Source organism: Lissotriton vulgaris, chromosome 4_1 (assembly GCF_964263255.1).
Source record: "Lissotriton vulgaris chromosome 4_1, aLisVul1.2, whole genome shotgun sequence".
NCBI lineage: Eukaryota > Metazoa > Chordata > Amphibia > Caudata > Salamandridae > Lissotriton > Lissotriton vulgaris.
The window spans coordinates 1,872,320,737-1,872,342,137 of record NC_141691.1 but is presented as its reverse complement, the minus strand read 5'-3'; the positions used below and the strand labels follow the sequence as shown (position 1 = coordinate 1,872,342,137).

Here is a 21,401-nt window from a genome sequence, read left to right as displayed (position 1 = left end):
ATGTTGCTGAGGTCCCTTCTATGTTTCAGTGATTTAAATCCTGTTTACAGAACTGTTAGTCATCAAGGTTGATTTGTCTGCTTTGCGGGTGCTGTAAACTTGTGGAGCGCTCCAGGTCTCCCTTCTTCCCTGTGATGTTCAGTGTCTATATAACCACAATTTGTTGATAGCCTAAGGTGTATGGTTCCATAAAGTCATGCCAACTAGACCCAGATGCTGCTATGTCTGGTGATTTTGCAACTTATACTATCGCCTTGTTACTTCTAGAGAATATTCAGACGTGGATGAAGACTAGTCGTTCAACAAAGTTGCTGCTGGTGGGCCCATGCTCTGTGATTAAGAAACTGTATGTCCCCCAGTCATTGGAATCTGGGTGATATCAAGATTAAATTCTCCCTCAAAGTAAAAATGCTTTAGATCTATTTCGACAGATGAATGTATGTAGACAGGCTATCAGACTAGCTAGATTCTGTTTCTAGGTCTCACTTGCAGCAGTGCATGCCCTATGCATGCGCCCTCGCTTTCCTGCGATATTGTATACAACAAGGGGCTTGTAGCTCACCCATTGCTTAACATTCATTGGATTATTTGTAATGCTTATTTGCTGCCTTCTAATTGGCCAGGGCATTTTGTCTTCACTTCCTTTTCTTTCAGCTGGAACATAGACCAAGTACTGATTGCTTTAGCCAGGGCACGAGTCCTAAAAAGAGAAGTGGGGGGACGCTGTCACCGGAAGTGACGTCCCGAAAGGAAGTGACGTCACTGAAGGTGCGCTCCAATCTCGTCCCAGTGACCTGAGAGTGAAGTCCAGCTGTTTGGCAGGGGGGACAGCATCCCCCTGGTAAAATAAGGATGTGAGGAACGACTGACTTTAACATTCCTCCCTTGCTGCTGTGTAAAGTGTCTTAAGGAAGGGCGATATTTGGCCGCGGTTTTGATTTAGCAGGGTGGACGGCGTCCACCCTGAAAAACCCTCGGAAATAAGTGGGGGGATGCCGTCCACCCGCGTGGTACCCCGACTCGTGCCCTGGCTTTAGCATTATTGCTGCCCTTCAGCTGATCGCGCTGTGATTGAGGAACTCATTTTATTTTTTCTTCTTCCCAGTGGTCCTTGTTGAACCACTTGCAACTGTTTTACTATGCCACACACACTTCAAAGAAGACCTTTTTGCCAGGAACAATATGTTATCTGATTTTACAATTTCTGCAAGGGGTTTTGGATAAGCAGGATAGTGGCGCTCAGGCAGGTAAGCAGTGAGGTGTAAAGAATAAGAACAAATGCTTCACGGTGCAAACAGGTCAGGGGAAGACCCGAAAAACCCCTGTATAATATGTGGGCCACGCACCCACATAACAAGTTAAAAAAAAATCCTGTGCACACGTATAAGGATAACGTTATTTGAAAGATAAAAAGTACAGTTGTAATGCTCAATTAATAAGGATTCACAGAGGTCGACACCGGTAATTTCATGTAGTAAACGATGTTTATGCAAGCTTAGAGTTCGAAAAAACAAAATGCCAGCCGACAAGTGTTTCGTCAACAGGGTAGTACCTGTGACTCTTCAGGGCTGATTGTAGTGCTACAATTGCGTTATCGGTGGACCGGTGATAATTCCAACCCGCTCGGGGTGGGTGCGTCCGTGTTCGTTGTATCTTGTAGAAAGCAGGATCGCTTAAGCGAAGTTTATGTATAATCCGTCCAAAACCTATTCACCCAAAAATAAGACACCCTGTCCCTCAGTGATGGCATCATTGCTTAAATTGCAGGGGAATGTAGCGCAGAATAGTTACCAGTGACTGAGATTAATTTAAGCATCCCATCGATTGTGATGTACTCTACTTAATGAGTATCCCTAAGTGGGACTGGAATGCCCAAGCATTGGAGCCGAAGTTCCATTTGGCGTAGGATGAAAGCTGTACCTCTCTGAGGCCCTTCAGGACTGGAACGTTTGTCGTTTCTTGAGCTCCCGTACAGAAGCGGTGTGGCTGGTGATTCGAACTTGATTGTTCGTTTTGGATGCTCACAAGACTAATTTGCTTACAGCTTGCCCCATGTGTAGTGGTGCAGTGAGTAAAAAAACTGTGGAATGCAACCAAAAGTAATACACTGCAGATATGAGAATAATTCAGTCTTTATAACTTTTTTATTCTCACCATTGCTTACTTGTTAAATGAACCTAGGTCATAATGAAGTACACAGAAAGTGATGGACAGAATGCTTGAATTAATCTCAGCCACTGGTAATCATTTGGGTTCCACATACCCAGTCCATCGTTATTTTGCACTCCATGCCACCCCAGTTTGGACCCAACCATATTTTATTTTTATTTGATTTATTTGAAAAGTTTTATATAGCGCTGGTTAGAAGCAGAGGTATCAGAGCGCTTTACATGAGATAGAACATTGTTTCAGAACATTGTTACATAGTTACATCAGTTACACTTGCAGTCAAGCATAGGACCATGAATGTCACAAAGACGAGAACATCCTGGACATGGCTTTGTCAACAGAAACAGAAATTAATACAATTTATCCACTCAGAAACCATCGCTGCCAAGGCTTTGGGTTGCTTATGTGTGACATTTTCCTAATTTCAGTGTAATTATGAGTGACATTCAACGACTGAGTGACACTTTCTTGAACAAATTAAAGCAATGAAGACGAAGGAAACGCATAGATATCAGAAAGTACACCCGTTTGAGGTACAGAAAACTCTAAGAAGATCTTAAAACGGCTGCAAAGTAGCTGAAATGGAAAGGCACTAACCTGGTGCCCAGTTGACTTTGGCTAATGGTCATGACGCGCTAGTAAATTAAATAAGGATTGAAGAACGTACTTGTGACACTTACTAGTCTGTAGCCAGCAAAACGTGATTATGGAAATCAGTCTTGATCCTGCTCCAATGGGACCATTCCAGCCGTCCTTCCGGAACAGAAACACCACCAATCTATGACCGGGTTTGCCCTGATTAGGACTCATCAGCCAGGTATATCTTGGCTCGACTGACACTGTGTACACGACCCACGACTGGGCATACCTGTCCCACTTAAGGCAACACCCTACAGTATACAAAAAGCCATTGATTGAATGCTTGAGCTTGTCTTAGCCTCTGATAATTACTCCCAGTCCATCGTTATTTTGCACACCGTGAACCTCAGGTTGGACCCAGCCGAATGGAAATCAGTCTTGACCCTGCTCCAGTGGGAACAGTGCAACCCAAACTGAAGTGGGATGGTGGCCGAAAAACAATGCAGTGGAATGCGGCCCAAGCGATTGCCAGTGGCTGAGATTGTTTTTGATGCCCGGGGTGATTATGGGGACGTCCAGTTAGTACGTTTCTCTTCGCTCCTGCTATCCTGGGTCTTTGTGCGGTGTGTACTTACAATGGTGGTGGTCTGCTTCCAGCAGGGGTCCTCTTGCTCCCTTGAAGCAGCCTTACAGTCTCCAGTGAAGCAGGCACGTGCCAGGATTACCAAGGCCTCCCTTATGAAGTCACTGCACTTAATTGTCGTGCAGCTCCCCCTTTGCAGACACCTGACAGGCGCAGTGGTTTCATTATGCAGATTGCCTTTGAATGAAGCTCTGTTTCTTGGAGAGGAAGTGCGCCTTGGCAGATCTGCTTGTGTGTGTATGCCTGCCTCCAGCCCCCACCCACGGTGGCTGCATCCGCTGCGCCTCGTGCAGTCTCTTCCAGGCGCGCGCGCACGAGCACGCTCCATCAGGGCCTTCTACCACTTGTCCATATGAAGTAAATTGGCTACAGTGCTTTTTCCACGCAGTACACACGATTTCTGTAGTTATGTGAAAAGGGTACATTAAAATGCCTATAAGTCGGCTTGTAGCTCTTTAGCCAATATGATTTATGTTTATTAAGATGAGTCTTTAGGTGTGGGCTGGTGGCTCGGTGTCTGTGGTTGGTCGTATCAGCCATTGCATTTCTGATGGCACCCCTTAAAATCGTTCAAGGGGTGGGGGAGGGTGTGAGCCTGAGCGCTGTGGCAACCTAGGAGCCCTCCCACTGGCGCTTTTGTACATCAATTTGATGCAGTTTGTCCTCTTGCCCAGGGGCGGGGGGGCGGGGTAGGGCTTGCGTCATTCATTGTGAACCTACTGCATTTTACACTTATTTACCTCCGCCTCCTTCAGCGATTGGCTTCTTTTGTTCTTGATCGTTTAGGTATTTGTTGGAGAGATTGCCTATCGCCTATTGCATCAGCTCAGAGCAGTATTTTACTCTCAGTATTTTTTGTTGGCTGTTAGGGTGTGTCATTCCTCCTGTCTTGGAATGCATGTGGGACTATTGTACACTCAAAATGAGGCAGAGAACAGTCCAGAAGCTCTGGTAAGCTAGTGCTGACGAAGCCACCTAAGAAATGGATGTGATAGAAAAGAAAGCAAACCCTTTTTAGGTCTCGTCTACAAGATAGAACAAGGTTTCTGTCGGCAAAGAAAACTATCCTCTGTTTACAGTGAACTTAGAGCCTCCTGTTGCTTGCCATTGGTTGGTACTTACTGTCACTCATTTGCTTGCTTGTCATTTGTTAGCTTTGCGCAGGCTTTCGTCTGTGCTTTTTCCTCCCTTGGAGCATGGATGCATTGCTTGTGTCCTCCAACTGCTTGCTTTTCAAACACTACTTTTTTTCCTTTTGGGTTAAACACTCAATGAGAATGCACGTGTTTTCCAGCTGTCTCTCTCATGCACTTTTCTTCCCCAGCCGCACTCCGTGTTGCTCTTTCTTGCCCATTTGGTTCTCCCCGTCTCCTATATGTTGTGCCTGCTCGTTGTGTACTTCTCCCGTGTTACTTTCTCGCGTGTTTGCTTCTCCCCCTCCTCTCCACGCGTTGCTCTGTCTGACCCTTTGCTACTTCCCCCAAACCCACATGTTGTTTCTGTTCCGCTGCCCTTTGTGTTGCCTCTCACCACCGCACCCTCGGTGTTGCTGACCGCCACCTGTGCCCTCCGTGTTGTTTCCTGCGGCCTACGCCTTCTGTGTTGTTCCTCCGCCCGCATACTTCGTGACGTTTCCCCCACCCATCCTGTGTGAGACTTACTTCCATCTGCACCTTCCGTGTTGCTCCCCTCGACCCGCACTTCAAAAAAAACAAAAGCTTTTGCGCTACTCATTTAATTGTATTGACCCAAGTTGGCAAATGAAAAGAAAGCGCTTGCTTCGTTTTGTAGTTGTGGATGCGTGGTGCGCATGCTTACTAAGTGACACGGCGGTTTCTCCATTCCACTTTTTTTTTTGTTTTCTTTAGCTATGCTGCACAGCATCAGGGATGCTAAACAGAGTGAATAAAAAAACATTAGCAAACCCAACAGTCCAAAAGGGAGACTTATTGGCTTGGCTAATGCTTGGTTTGGAAGCCTTCCTTTTCAAATGCTTATTCCTCAGTACACGCAACAAACGTTTGGCAAAGCAGATGTTTTTTATGGCGAGTGCATGCCTTATCTGCACTACATTCTCTTGAATGTGCCAATGTTTCTTTTGGTGATACCAGTACTAACCTCCAAAGGTTTTCTGGTCCCTTCTAATACTTTGTAGTCCGTGCATCCAGGGCTCCTGGAATTATTCAGAAGTGAAGGGCCGTATAATTCGGCAGGGTTGTCAAACTCATGCCAAGAAAAGGCAAAGTATGCAGCCTAACGAAGCGCCGTCTTCCGTCCACCGTACAAGTAATGCTGAGGGAAAAGCGTTCCTTCATTGGTACCAGTTTAACCCCTGAAGCCAGCGATGGGCATCTGGACGGTTGTCGGGGTTTGCGAGTGATCTGCCATTGCATGGAATCGTGTTTTTTGAATAACGTTTGATATGTTTGAGCTAGAAAACCATTTTTTGGTGAAATCACAGTTTATGCAGAAGATTGTGGATTATGTGGCAAAGTGCAGCAGATCTATAATTATGCGGAAAACCCTGCAGCTGTAGAATCGCAAAATTCTACTCGCCTCGACCACACATTGCCAGCCATATATATGTATATACGGAGATCACATTAAAGGTTTTGTCTCAGGACGTAAAACTCCCTTTAGCAGGCTGAAAATATATCTGTAACGCCACAAAAATAGTGAAGTATTGACGCTAATAACAATAATAGCAATGATCATAACTTGTTTTGTTACAGCGCGCTTCATAGAGCCCTCCATACGTTTCCAGGCGCTGTAAATAACAGGTGTTTACTGTTACCCAGGTTATCACCTGCAAGGATGCCAGGCAGAGTTGGCCTCGCCAAGATTTGAGCTCACTGCCTGCAGAGCGCAGTGTCTCCGAGCCACCCGGGACAGCGGGGTTCCCTGTAGCCGTCAGACATGTTTTGGGTGCCCGCCTAGCCTCTTAGACCTAAAACAAGCATTTACAATGCAATGGTTTTGCCTTTGTTAAAGTTAGAGCGATTGGCATTGCTCTTGACATTATTTTTATTTATGTTTTTTTTTAACATAAATAAATGGCATTGTCATTTACAATGCCACTAGCTTTATCTCTTGCAAATGACACACACCAACACCCACAGAGAGCCCCCCCAACACACACAAACCCCCCCCCACACACACACCCACACAGAGCCCCCCACACACAGCCACACAAAGCCCCCCACACACACCCACACAGAGCCCCCCCACACACACACCCACACAGAGCCCCCCACACACTGCGAGCCCCACCCCACACACTGTGGGCTCGCTGCGAGCCCCCCCGCAGGCAACAGAGGCACGAAAACAGGGTCACAAGCAAGCAACAGGGTCACAAGCAAGCAACAGGGTCCCAAGCAAGCAACAGGGTCACAAGCAGGCAACAGAGGCACGAAAACAGGGTCCCAAGCAGGCAACAGAGGCACGAAAACAGGGTCCCAAGCAGGCAACAGTGGCACGAAAAGAGGGTCCCAAGCAGGCAACAGAGGCACGAAAACAGGGTCACAAGCAAGCAACAGGGTCACAAGCAAGCAACAGGGTCCCAAGCAAGCAACAGGGTCACGTAAAGAGGGCCACAAGCAGGCAACAGATGCACGAAAACAGGATCCCAAGCAGGCAACAGCGGCACGAAAACAGGGTCCCAAGCAGGCAACAGCAGCACAAAAACAGGGTCCCAAGCAGGCAACAGAGGCACGAAAACAGGGTCCCAAGCAGGCAACAGAGGCACGTAAAGAGGGCCACAAGCAGGCAACAGAGGCACGTAAACAGGGCCACAAGCAGGCAACAGAGGCACGTAAACAGGGTCACAAGCAGGCAACAGAGGCACGAAAACAGGGTCACAAGCAGGCAACAGAGGCACAAAAACAGGGTCACAAGCAGGCAACAGAGGCACAAAAACAGGGTCACAAGCAGGCAACAGAGGCACGAAAACAGGGTCACAAGCAGGCAACAGAGGCACGAAAACAGGGTCACAAGCAAGCAACAGGGTCACAAGCAAGCAACAGGGTCACAAGCAGGCAACAGAGGTACGTAAAGAGGGCCACAAGCAGGCAACAAAGGCACGAAAACAGGGTCCCAAGCAGGCAACAGTGGCACGAAAACAGGGTCCCAAGCAACTCTGGAGACCGATGCCCAATCCCCTCCGCCACTGGGTTAACGCGTGAGCCACCTCCAAACAATTTCACACCCGCGGCCCGAAAACGGCTGGGGAGGTCACTGGAAAGCCCCTGTCCAGTATGCAGCTTTTTGAACCATGGGTGTACCAGGGGGTCTTGGACTTTTCTGATTACACGGACCATATCGCTGACTGATTGAGGGGCCCCCCACAGGCAGGGGACGGGATTAACACCCTGGCTGGCAGCAGACATAAATTATAGACTATTGCTATTACTACACTAGTCAGAATTTTAAATGGAAAATATCCCCTTATGTCAGCCCCTCTTAGACCAAGCACGTTTCCCACACGTTCTTCATTCTCGCTTCTCTCCGGTATCCTCTCACCATCCCTCTCTCTCTATTCCCCCTATTGCTGCATCTCTCCCTCCCCCCTCCCCCCGCCGCCCGTATCCTGCTCTTCTCTCCGTGTTATTCTTACACCTGCATTTATCACAATTCCTCCCACTTACTGAAACGGCGAGGAAAGTTACAAATGGGAGAGCCATTACCTTTATTTCATAAAATAAATTATTCACGCTAATAGGGACTCGCTGCATTCCTCCTCTATTCTCCCCGCTCTGAACAGTAAAATCACTGCCAGTAAGTGACCTCACGTAGAGGCCTCCCGTGCTGGGATTTACTGAGTGCGCGGACCCAAACAACGAGCGTACACGGTCACCTCTTGCCCGCAGCTGCAAGACCCTTCATTTTCCCCAAGCACAAAAGAAGACGCCGAATCGCGATGCAGGTTTATTAATAAAATGTTAATGCGTGTTCTATTAGAGCCTTGCCACTGAATTCAAATTGTAATTTAACTTGCGCCCTTGTGCACAAACATTTCTTTTGTTATCATGGAGCACAGAAATTTGGTCAATTGCCGCCGCGTGATGGGGGAAGTTGCGATGTCTCTTTGTTCCGGTTGCTCCGGAATGAAAGACCCCGGTCCTAGATGGATAGATAATGAGCCGCAAGGTCATGCCTCGGAGCCGTATGTGTTATAAACTGTGTAGGGTACAGCCGATAATACGCAAACTGTGCCTGTGCGCAGTGATAGTATAAATCCTGAAGTCCGTTACTTAATGTTATAAATACCGTAGGGGACATCCGCGTTATATTTAGTGTGCTAGTTGTACTTTGAATGGCATTTATATGAAGTATGGTGTGCGGAGCTAGCGAAAACTGGGGCATTTCAGAGGCATTTAGTTTTTATTATGTAAACTTTCACTTTCTAAAGTAAATTTCAAAAGTTCTCTTTAAACAAACATTAATGTAACCTAAACTGCAAGATAGCAAAAGCCTGCCTGTTGAAAATGTCTTAGCGCCCATAGGGCCAAACGGCGAGAGCCCTACATACCGTCATACTTGCTCATAAAGCACTCGTGCACACTAAGCATGACACCCCGTGCCACACAAAAGGCAGACCCGAGAAATACCGCCTCGTCCCGCAGCCAGAAGCATCCCGAAAACTCAACGCGAAATTACATAGTTAAATAAATAACGTAGCCGTCAATTACGTTCCCGTCAACCTTGTAATATATGCTTCGTAAAGAACGCGACCCGCGACGAGCTACCAGCCCCAGTGGGGGGTCACTATTGTGAAGCGCTCTGCCGCCTTCGGGTAAAGGCCGCGCTGCATTGCATTAAAAATAAATAAATAACCTGACGCCGCTTCCCAGACTCGCATATATATTCCGCACGCTAGGTGCTCGGGAAGGGGGGGTGTCCAGGCACAGCCAATATGGCGGCCCCACGAGGGCCACCAACTGCCTCCGACGATAGTTACTGTCCAAAAAAGCATGTCATGCCTTTATTTTATGCATTGCACAAATATTCAACCGATGCTAATAAATACGTTTGTTGTCTTGGGCTCCCCCTTAAACGGCGCTCATGAAGTCCCGTGCACGATGTAGCGTCGCCAAACATGTGCCTCCTAAACAATGAGAGCCAAGCACGCCACTCTAATGCAGTTCGTAGGGTAAACTCTTGAAACTAAATCTATCGCGTGGCGGATGCCTGTAACATCTGCGGTAGTGTTGGGGGTTGCCTTGACTGGGGTCCTGTGCGCTCCCGCTTGGCCCGGTCTGCCCTTCTGTTCGCTCCTTGCCCGCCGCCGCTCCTTTCTCACTCCGACACGAGGCTCAGCGGCAGCTCTGCCATTTTACCGAGAACCGCGGAGCGGGACCGGCCCGGAGCACAAAGAACAGTCAGAGGGGAGTGGAGAGCGGCAGGTTGGAGAGGCACTTACTGGGAGCGAGTGGAGAGCGGCAGGTTGGAGAGGCACTTCTCCGGTCTCCCCGCGGGCGCCGCCATACTGCTGCTGTCTTCTTCTCCTTCTTCCCCCGGGCTGCGGGGGGCGGGCACTTCCGGCCGGCCGCGCTAGGATTTTCCGGCCGGCCGCGCTAGGATTGGCCGGCCGGCCAGTCACGGGGTTAGGAGAGACGCAGAAGTGCCGGCAATGCCGGACCAGACACGGGGGCGTTCCCGGCGTCCCGTGACGTCGGCAAAAGCCAAAGAATGTCAGGAACGCCCCCGTGTCTGGTCCGGCATTGACGGACAGGCCCCTCGTCCAATGGCAAGGCTCCGTTTACGGAGCCAGCCAATCAATGACGAGGGCCGACCCAAAGCACCCTACAGTTCTCAACAGGATTTCGCCTGCGCGAAAAAGCTGCGCAGAGCGCAGCTTTCGCTAGGCAAAACCTAAAAAGGCACGGAATCAATCCCCGCACTCTGGCGCCGGGCTCGCATTTACTGTTTGTAATATGGTGCCCCCTGCTGGAGGCGCTTGGTACTGTCGTGCACTGCGGCCCTTCACTTATGTTTTTAAATCCACTCTATCGTCCACTATTTCGCACAGGGTCATTTGAGGAAAACTGCCGTTTCTAGAGCAGGAAAGAGCCGGAGGGAGGGTCCCTCCAAACAGATATCACCAGTGCCCTCACACCCAGACTGTCCTGTCATGTCCCTGCCTCGCTGCTTGTGGTTGGCGTATGTTTCTTGTGTGATGCAGGAGGGGGTTGGGTGGTCTGGACCAGCCCCAGGCGCAGTCCGCCTCCTGCGGGGTCTCCTGAAGGAATCGATGATGTCAGGAGGCGCCAGTGACAGGATCCTTATTAGTGGGCGATGGAGAGCGCGGGGTGGGGGGAGGGCAGCCTTGACCTTCGCCTGATGATTGACACGTCAGCGCTCGAATGCTGATAGCCTGCCTGCTGCAATGTTTCCATGTGCTTTGTGCTCCGTCTGCAGTGAGAGCAGCGGGCGAGGCGACGGGGGTGTTACAGCACAGGACGGTGGGAACAGAGCCCTGCCTGGGGTTGTAAGGGTGTGAGCTCGTGTACTGGCATGCCTGCTCAAGATGGGGGAGATGGAAACACAGAGCTGCTTCAAAGCAGAGTTTTAATATCAGCCTAGGGGTGTAGTGGGTGAGAAGCGCGCCTGGGAGATAAAAAAAAGTTAGTAAGTGTTTTTCTTGATAAGAAGATGCAGAAGGACGTGTTTGAATACGTAATGTGCAGAAGCCATGCTAAGCCGCAGTGTTTACATGAGGGATTTGGAAGGTCATGATGGTGAAAGTAAGACCTTTGAAATAATAGCTATAATTGAAATACTAAAGATGTAAGATTATATAGAACCAGAAGACGCGAGTGCTAAAACAGCAGATCATGTTGTGGTTATTTTCAACGCTTGTTTTGTACATTGTGTGGTATTATAGCGCTTCAAGACCACTTGCTCCTCAAACGCCGCAGAACTCCTGTGCTCTCCAAAATTCTATCCTGCCATCACTTACGTTTGTATGGGTTTTCCAGTCATTTGCGCATTTCAACATTATTTTATTATACTAATACCCTTTTCTTAGGTCTAGCTTAATAGCACATAGGTCTGCAAACGTGTTGCATACAGACACTGGCGCCCCCCAACAGTAGGAGCAAGTGCAGCACCGAGGTCAACCCGGCAGAAGGGGGAAATATTGCAGGATCCATCCATGATCTCAACTGGCCAGTCTCTATTCAGGAAGCCTGGTCTCAATCCCAGCTTCCAAGCTTGACCAAACAGTGTGACCCTGGGCACTTACCTTTTACACAATCACTGCTTTTGAGAGCACCTTGAAATATTCAAGATGCATACTGTACAACAACCCCTCTTGTATAAATTATTACATCAAAAAAGAGCAAAATTATCACTTACAATCATTGTAATTTATATACTTTACATTAAATATATTGACATAATATATAAATAATTGAAATGTAAAATAAACATTAACATATTATTAGTGTTAGAGTAGGTTGCACTGTAGCTATCCATGTTGTAAGTTTGTGTTGTGAAGCTCAGTATAAAACTTTCCACTACATATAAGAAAACATGATCTCCATTGCCAATGCTTGTTTTAATGCATGATGTGAGAAAAGTATCAACCCTCACAAAATATGTGAGAAGTGTTTAATGTTGGTTCTTCGCATGAAACAAGTAGTTTTTTAATGGGAGTAGATAACTTAATAAAATGTTAAACCACAGCTCGCAAGAAATGGCTCCATACCATGTATAACACATCCAGCCAATGTTGGCATTGAAGCCAACATTCCTTTGCATGCTGAGGTTTTGAGTCCATTTTGAAGTTGTAAAAAGCAAAACTGCAAACTCCACAATGCAGCTGGAGAAAAAAAACAGTTGATGATGGAATCGTTCGTCCAAGGGCCGAGTTGTCGTTGCTGTCAACCTTTTTTGTATTTTTTTCAGGCAGTCTTGGTTCAATGGGCCAGCACCTGAGAGCCTTTCAGATGAAAATGCAAACATCTCTTGCTAATGGGCTAACTTTAACACTCCTTGGACAACATGGTAAAATGATCTTTTTTACCAGAGCAATGCAGTTAGACATGTATAGTGAGACAGCGGACAGTGAAATAATGACCTGTCGCGCCCTCTTCTTGAGCTCATTCACAGAGATGTGTGGGATGCTGGTGGAATGCTTACCCCACCACTGAAAGGTGCCCAGTGCAGCACAGGCTGCCAGTGCTGTCCCACAAGGGATGCCGGTGCCTACAGAGTGGACTTGGTTAAGCCCTTGTCAGCCTTTGGCGTGCTTGGTTCAGCCATTGGCGTGCTTGGTTCAGCCATTGGCGTGCTTGGTTCAGCCATTGCTCTGAGCCAGTATCAGTCTCATTTGGATCAGCCCAGAGGATGCATACATGTCTCACATCAAGATATAGACCAATTGATTGCACCGTTTTCCTCCTAGGAAATGGTTCCATTGCAATGCATAAGGGGCATTTTTACATCTGGAAAGTACACTCACCCCAATTCCGTACAGAAAGAAGTTATTTTTCTGTTAGCTTTTTTTTTTACTACAGAAAGCATTTTTTAATGTTTATATCAGGACTAGAGTGTAAATCTGACCCAATAATCACCACCCGATTGGCTTTAATTCCCTGCACATTGAGCCATCTTGACACCAAGATGGCCATTTTGAAGTCTCAAAGAAACGCACTTTTCTTTTAACCTTCATGCAGCTGCTCGGTACTGCTACCAGAGTCGAATTGGTTTTTTTAAGCACTATGACTAAAAAGAGTAACATAAGAGTTAATAAAGATGACCACGATCCCCGATCTTGCACATCCGGCTCTTTAGTAGAGGTGGGCGAGCCCGCTGATTTGTAGGGAGAAGAGTCTGGCTCGGAACTTTGAGCCCGTGCATGAGCTGAGCCCTGAAAATGTTTGCTATGTAAATCACACAACGAACATCACGTAAAAGGTGATCAAGCCTCTTCAAGATTAGGCTTGGGCGGTAAATTCCGTTCCGCTTGCGCAATTTGCGGAATTTGGATAATTTTGCGTTCCGCGCAGAACTTTGTATTGCCAAAAATTTCACGATCCGCTGCGTTGCGGAATTTTTGGCTTGTTCGTGCTTTCAAAATGCGTGCTCGCGAGATATTTCTCCCCAAGCATGCAAACATCGTTCACGAACAGGAAAAAAGCATCACGAACGGGCGGAACAAGCAATTCCGCGTGTTCGCGGAACATTTGCATGCTCGCGGAGATTCATTACCGTTTCGCGGAGCTTTGTGTAGCGCGACTACGCAAATTCCGCCCATCCCTATTCAAAATGCAAGAAAATGTATCTCCTCAACATTTGAAGTTTTGACATTAATAGATCACTTTATAGTATTGCACCGAGCAGCACACAATAGGATTGTGTACAACAGGTATTCTGAACTCAACTATTTGGAAGTTACAATGGAAAAAAAGAGTTTTTGGTGAAATAAAATCTTTGCCTGCGATCACACCGTGTAAGCGGGGAAGCTACACTGTATCATGTTTTCTAGTTTCATTTGTAGAAATGAGTCAGGAAGTGGGTATTATAATGTCTTTCCTCATGCTAAGGCTTTGTTTTGACCTCTTTGTTCATTTTTCTGCAGTTTTTTATACAGCGTTAATGGGACCCAAATGTGTTGAAGCGCTTTATATGAGCGTTATTTATATTACACATGGTCACACTCCTTGTTTGTAGGCAGTGGGAGAATATGTGATCCGCCGAGAAACTCAGGATGTTGAACTGAAGCTCACTCAAACCTGGTCGGCAGTTCTGGCCGTAACGCCACTCCCTGGGTAGAGGAGGCAGGCATAAAAGTCACTGGAAAGCTCGACTCGGGATTCCGACAGGACCTCGAGCTGAGCCAGGCTCCAGGCTCGAACCGGGCTCGCCCACCTCTACTCTTTAGATCTACGCTGTAATACGGTTCAGTTTATTTCACAGCAATAGCCTCTGGGTCAGATTGGTTTCTGCTGTCATTTGGTCCACTTCGAGCACGAAGATGCACCGGTGACGTCAGCACCACGCGCTTTACATGATTTTCTGTCACCCACCGCTTGGCGTGTGCTGTGGAGGCAAGAGAAGATTTCTCCAATTTCTTAAAACACATCACACACTTTAAAGGATCTCATATACATTTGCTTTAGTTTTTTCCCTCCAAATTGTTTTGTTGAATTTTACATCATGTGATAGAATACAAGGGATCACGAGAGGATTTAAACTAGTTCAGCACCACAGACCATTCCACAGATCAGCGGGTTAGGATTTGTTATGTTATGTTGTATTATGTTATGTGGCATATTGTGAGAGAAACTGAAGGGCCAACTTCCAAAGCACGTGTGAACCACAAGACCTTTAACACGTTGTCTTGACTGGAGTAATATTGATTGCCACGAAGCTTAGAATATCCCGGAGTTGGTGAAATGCTAGTCCGCTTCCAACCAACAGAAAACTAGAAAAAGGAAAAAAAACAACTAAAAAGACTCCATATTCTGTGTTGGTGTTCAGGAGCCGGCACGGGCTGTGGGTTTGGAATCTGACACACCCTGGGCTGTTGTGTTTTACGAGACACTCGTCCGACTTCTTAGCGCTGTAACTCCGGATTTTTTTTTTCGATGTACGTCTCATCTCCTTTGGGTGTCTACCGAAGCCCGTTTTATTTGTAATCCAAATTTTAACAACAAGTTAGGAAGCAGGGCAGTCATTTATGTTACCCCACAGCGGTTTAATAGTTGAGGCTCTTATCAGTCTGCACTCGGATTGGCTGTTGGAGAGTTATCGCATACATTGTGTATCTGTTGTAATTACAATTATGTACAGTCGGGGAGAAACAAACGTATAAGGCGATTTTAGTTTGTTCTGTTATCAGACACTGCCATCTCGTGGCCACTCGTTGATAAAGCATTATCACATAGATTCATCATCGGCATGTTTTGCGAGTCTGTAATAGCTATTGTTAAAGAATCGCTATTACAGACTCGCAAAACGGGATTCATGTAGAAATCGCAATATTTATTGCGATTTCTACAGCTTCCTTATTTGCGATTAGCTAATTGCTAATCGCAAATAAGGAATAACTCCCCATTCATTCCTATGGGCCTAAATGCCCATAGGAATGAATGGGAAGACATATCAATGTGCGAATTGCTATTAGCGATTCGCATGTTGAGTTTGCGATTTCAAGGGTGCAGGGGTGTCCAAAGGACACCCTGTTGCACCCCTGAAATGATATTGGATGCTGGTGTTACACACACACATGTCCCAAGGACATGTGTGTGTGTAACATACAACTTAGAAAAAAGCAATTAAGTGCATTTTTCTAAGTTTCAGCTATTTACCACAAGGTTTGACTTTGCGGTAAATAGCGGCCCAAAATAGCGAATTCGCAATTTTTAAATGTTTCATGAATTGCATTTAAGGAATCTTAAATAGAGATTCCTTAAATGCAATTCCTCGCAAATTTGCGAATTCTATAATAGCGATTTTTGCATTTGGGATGATGAATCCCAAATGCAAAAATTGCGCTCGCAAAGGGCCAGATTCGCAGAATCTGGCCCTTTCCGAGCGCAATTTCCGTTGATGAATCTAGCTGTATGTTAGTTAGTTTTCGCTATGGTTGTGCCTGCAGTCTCTTCCCGCTAAACTCACACACCCGCCCGAAGTGTAGTCAGGGCCGGACTGGCCCTGAGTGTAGTTCCTCACAGTGCCTTGGAAAGGAGTGCACACGCTTCTGTAGTATAAGGTACAAACAATACTGCCAAAAACTTCTCCCAGGAGCGAGTCCTCCTTCCCCCTGGACCATTTAACTGCATCCCTTTTACCTTTACATCATACCACTGACAACGTGATTTGGTGCCTTAAAAGGTTGCAGTTTATTCAGATATAAAATTGTACATTTTCCAATTTCATTGGTCATTCATAGCATCCATGTTCTTGTATACTTCCATTGTCTTTGTACATTTATTGCTGTTATTTGCTCCCAAACAGTATAGGTTTCTGTGAGGTGCCCCTTAGGCTGGGCCTCTGTGTCTGCCGTTCCAGGCTTCAACTTGCATGGGTGTCCGTCAGGACCTGCCCGGGCTGCAAGTGCCGTTCCACTTGCCCTACACCCTTTGTTGGCCCCTCGCCTGCTTCTCAGTGCCTCTGCTGCGAGGCATCCCAAGGACACTGTGTGAGCCTTTCATCTACCTCCAGTACATTTTCTCTCTTTTGTATATCTTTCCTGAGTTTCTTCCGCCTCACCTCTGCCTTGCGGCTGCAACGCTCGCTTCCTTGCAGGTGAAGTTACATGCTAATTCAGGACCTTGCGCACTAATTTAACCCCCCCCCCGCTGCCTGCCATTCCGCCCCTTGATTCGGGGGGCTGTTGGCTATCTTGGTGGCGACCATTCCTGGTCGGCCTTCCTTCCGCGGGCTTCGCGATGGCGGGAGGGCCCCGGGCCCCGATTGGGTCTGGCTGAGTCTTCCCTGGCCCGGGTTTCATTATACTCTCGGTTATACGAATGCTAAATAGTACTAGTAGTAATCACAGCACGTAAATATGTGTGTAACTATATTTTAAAGGGCGGAAGCATTGGGTGGCGCATGAGACCTCCCGGTCAGATGGATCAATGATTTGTCAGGCGCATCGTCAGTCAGGGTGTAGTGAATACCTCTGAACTGAGGAGTTGTTACACTCTGCATCTGAGCCTTCTGAGGGTATATTTCCAGGCTCCATTGCTGGGCTGGAATGAGAGTTAATGCTCCTGCTCAGTGCACTGTGTCCTTTGCAGGATGACTCTAGAGTGCCCTCGGCACAGCCTGAGGACGACCCAGCCACGAGCAGCTCAGGAAACTCCAGGACACATGTCGGGCTCACCATCAGCTCATACTGTCCAGGATCAAAGGTCACGACCATTGAACACAGTTCTGGGTGCTGACCTCAAATCCCAGCAGTCAAACTGCTCTTCTCTACTGTCACCCTATCTGAAGTTACCCTAAGAGAAAGCAAAGGGCTTTCCAAAGCTGCGCACTACATCATTTGTAATGTTAGGAGCTTCCATTGTTTGTGGGCTCCTGGTGGATTAGGGTTCTTTGCCAGAATATTGTATACAGAAATATAGCTGACATAAATATTGTGCCCTAAATATTGTATGCTCAAATATAATTAAACTGATACTGATATTGGGGTTTGTATCAACTCCATTGAAGTGTTATTTTAGTGCTCAGTGTGTACGTCAGGCGGTATTCTGGTCCCACACCTGGATTAGCTGTGGCCCATTCCTGGCATGTGGGCTGCCCCTAAAGTGGGTCCTGAGTGGGGTTTAAGCTTGTTTGTTGTCAGATCTGAGTTTAAGCTAACTGGACTGCAGCTAACGTAGAAGTCTGGTTGCAGAAAAGGCACAGGTCATCCCTGTCCTTTGCATTAGTGGTGTCCATTCTCTGGTGCCCTCTCCTACCTGCTGCCCTTGCACATTTCGCCTGACTAGTTGCAAGTGAAAAACACATAATCTTCAGATTGATCTGGACTAATTGCATCATGACTTTTAAAAATTCCACTCTGAAGGCCACCTTCTCTGGAAACGTTCACAAGGACCTGGAACTCTCCACCAGTAAATATTTACCTTGCTACCACTTAGAAGGGATTTAAAAAGAAACCTACAACACCACTTTTCTACCTTTGCATCCATGAAGGATCTCCCCCTTTGGCCGTACAAGCATCTGGGTGTCTGCGGCTCAACCAGAGAAGCTACCTACTGCTAGGATATTTGTATAATAAATGTCCATCTCTTTTAATAGGATTACTCTGATTTCCACTTGTGTTCCGTGATGACCCCTATAATATATACCATGTGCAATTTACAATGTCCTGTAAAGGGGGGCAGGATGCACACCTTGTATTCCTCTTTTTTCAAGTTCATCTGCTTATATCCGAGATATGCGTGCTGATTGTGTAAAGTGCTATGCCCTATGTCACCAGTTGCTGCTGGTCCCCTTGTTGCTTGCCTGGTCTTATCCTATGCGGTTTGCTGTATTGTTTCTTTCCCTTCGTAAGGAGCTCTGCGGTTCCTGTTGGGATCTGGAATGAGTGTGTATATGTATATGTATATGTATATATATATGTATATGTATATGTATATATATATATATATATATATATATATATATATATATATATATATATTTGTGGCTAAAAGTTCACCTCTCTAAGGAGGACATTTTGAAGCCCCGCCGTGCAATGAATAACAGACTGTGGAACCAAAGATCTAGCTCTGCTTCCCCACATAGCCGAAGTGTGTTATCGAAGGCAAATCACTATATCTTCTCTGTCTCAGTCCCCTTATTTACTAAAATTGGAACAATCCACAGTAAGACAAACTTCTAGTATTAAGTGCGAAATAAAAAATGTACATTTTCTGTCAAGAATGCGGCTTCATTATCTTTGGGAGTTAAGAGTGGATGAATTTCTGCTCTGCCAGCATTAGGAGTGAGACTAGAACACTGCGCAATGGTGTAATACCACATCTATACGTTCAACGGTGTAATGCGACAACTATACGTATCATGGTGTAATACAACAGCTATTATTCATAGGTATCAAGGACCCCTGAGAATTAGATAAAGTAATTCCTAGGTCAGGGATAAAACAACACATGAAATGTAACAATCTAGGCAATTAATTCTTAATAGTCACAAAGTAAAAGACATGAGAGAGGAAATTTTATTATCAAAGGTTCAGTAGCTAGAAATTTATTAATACAATAATAAAAACTGGTTCCCTAATACAGTTAATAAAATCACATCAAAGATAATTGTTGGAATTAGGTAGCCTGGCCTAGGGCAAGACTAACATTCAGAGGCACAGTGTAAAGGTTGCAGACCACCCAAAAGTAATTTCACGCAATAGCACTCAAAAAGAAAACTCTACACCAAAATTATATGAAAATACGTACTGCTTTATATAAAAATAATGTTCTCTTTGTTGTCAATTATTAGTAGCTCACATATAAATAGTTCAAAGCAGTTTAGATCACTTTCAGGGTCGGCAATTACACTTTGTACGTTACTAGCAGATTATCACTTTTTAAATTACTAGCAGTCACTGTATTTCTGAATTCTTATCACACTTTTGCATTTGGAGAACTTGTACCTTAGAATCAATAATTACTTTTGAAGCTACTAAACAATTTATCAATAGAATTTCTATGGTGCATTACACTTGCCAGTTAATCAATAATGACACTTTCAATTATAACAAATCCACATTCAGCAGGATTAACAGTTTACCTCATCAAGCACTGTGCTTGTTTAACCTGTTAAATTATAGCTTCCTATGACTCTTCAAAGAGATAATACCAGCACTTTACTTTAGATAAGGCTCTAGTATTCCAGATTTGTAGATATAATCCCCTCTGCCACAGTTGAACCTTAACTCACTAAGAGGACATGTAACCTTTCCCTCTTCAGCAGGCCCCCTCCTCCTATACTCCACTGAAGGCACTTTCAGAGATATTAAATTAATTCAACATTAATAGTGCAGTTAACTAGTCTCCAGAGTCACTGGTTATGGCTAATATGCTGTACCAATAACTTCCTCTTTCTAGCTCACAGTCAAAGAGGGTTTCCTCAGGCTTCCCACCACTTTATGAATTACAGTAGCTGAGAGGAGCAACAACCATTAATGGATCACCAGATGATTGCAGGCTCTAGCGCCACCTTCCCCCTCCAGATGACCTCCTTACTGTCAATTTCAGGCTCCTTCGAGGTCCCACCGGTCTCACTCCACTCCCTCCTGCCGAGCCAGCTGCCTGTTTAATGCTGGGGCGGGGGAATAGTGAAGCGCACTCGTCTCCTTGACGCTGGGGCAGAGGAACAGTGAAGCGCACTCGGTAAGGCCCCCTTTCCGCTCGCGCCAGCTCCTTCCTGAGGCGCCTGAGCGAAGGGGGAAAACGAAGCCTCACACTCCCTGGCCGGGGACGCGCTGATCACGGGGACATGCGCAATGCGCTCCTCGCTCCTCAGCAGTTGCTCCCGCCTTCCTTGATCCGGCTCCTCCTCACGGAGCCCGGCGGCGCCACGGAGCATGCGCGAAGGATCAGCGTCTCACCGCTGGAGGCCGCGCTGTAGTTCCGATGCTGCTCTCTCCTCCCGGTCCACTGTAAACGCTGCCGAAGACTTCCCCGGCTCCACTCCTCACCTCGGGGCACACGATTTCCGCACCAGAACGGCGCCACTTGCCCTGCACCAGATTTGGGGAGTTGAAAGGCAGGACAGCCCGTTTCTTCCTGGCTTCTGCTACTCTCCTCAGTGGCGCTCCACCACAGCAGGTGAGAGATAACGCTCCAGGGGTTTACAAAGTAGGGGTCAGTCTAGGACAATTTACCAGTCTCGGGACTCCCTATGCTGGGCAGAGGACTGCACACCGCAGCGCTGCAGTCTCCTTCTCCTGAAGCTGTCCCTGTATAATTTTAGACAAGGGGCTAGCTAGGCGGCCAGGGTCTCCAGTAACTTCCCACAGCGGGGCCAGGACAAGTAACCAAAAGGGGAGTAGTGGGTTGGACCAATAGGCAGTTTCCCTAAGTCTAACCTCTTCCCACCCTCAGCTACCACCTGTCCTCCAGCTGACTTCCACAGGTAGACAAAATGGCTGCCCCGCATTCCGCCTTATATAGGCTGCCCTTCAGTGGTCCAGAATGGACCAGAAGGTTCTGGAATGCCCTATGTTAGGCTATGGCCAAGTTCTGTTGGTGACAGTTGGGGCAGTTGGTGGCCACCATTTTAGGTGGTGCCAACTTTCCTGTCAGAACAGGCCTCTGGACCTGAGGTAAAAGATTATGAGGGGGAGAGAGAACACCTATCCCCCTGGCCAATACCTACAAAAAGTCAGTAGACACAAAAATTAATAAGGGTATGAGGGGCAAAAAGGGGACAAAATAAATAAAAATTAGGAGGGACTTCGCCAAAAAAACCAGACAGGTCTAACAATAATTAAATCAGCATTATAAAGTACAATAAACAAAAATACAAATAGAAATTTAAAAAGTGGCACAAATTA

General features: G+C 46.6%; 1 protein-coding gene across 4 annotated transcripts in view; it reads left to right on the top strand.

The window, feature by feature from the left end:
* Positions 1-21,401, top strand: part of MTSS1 (MTSS I-BAR domain containing 1) — a 534,479-nt gene that overhangs the window by 351,247 nt on the left and 161,831 nt on the right. The gene's annotated exons all lie outside the window — the stretch shown is intronic.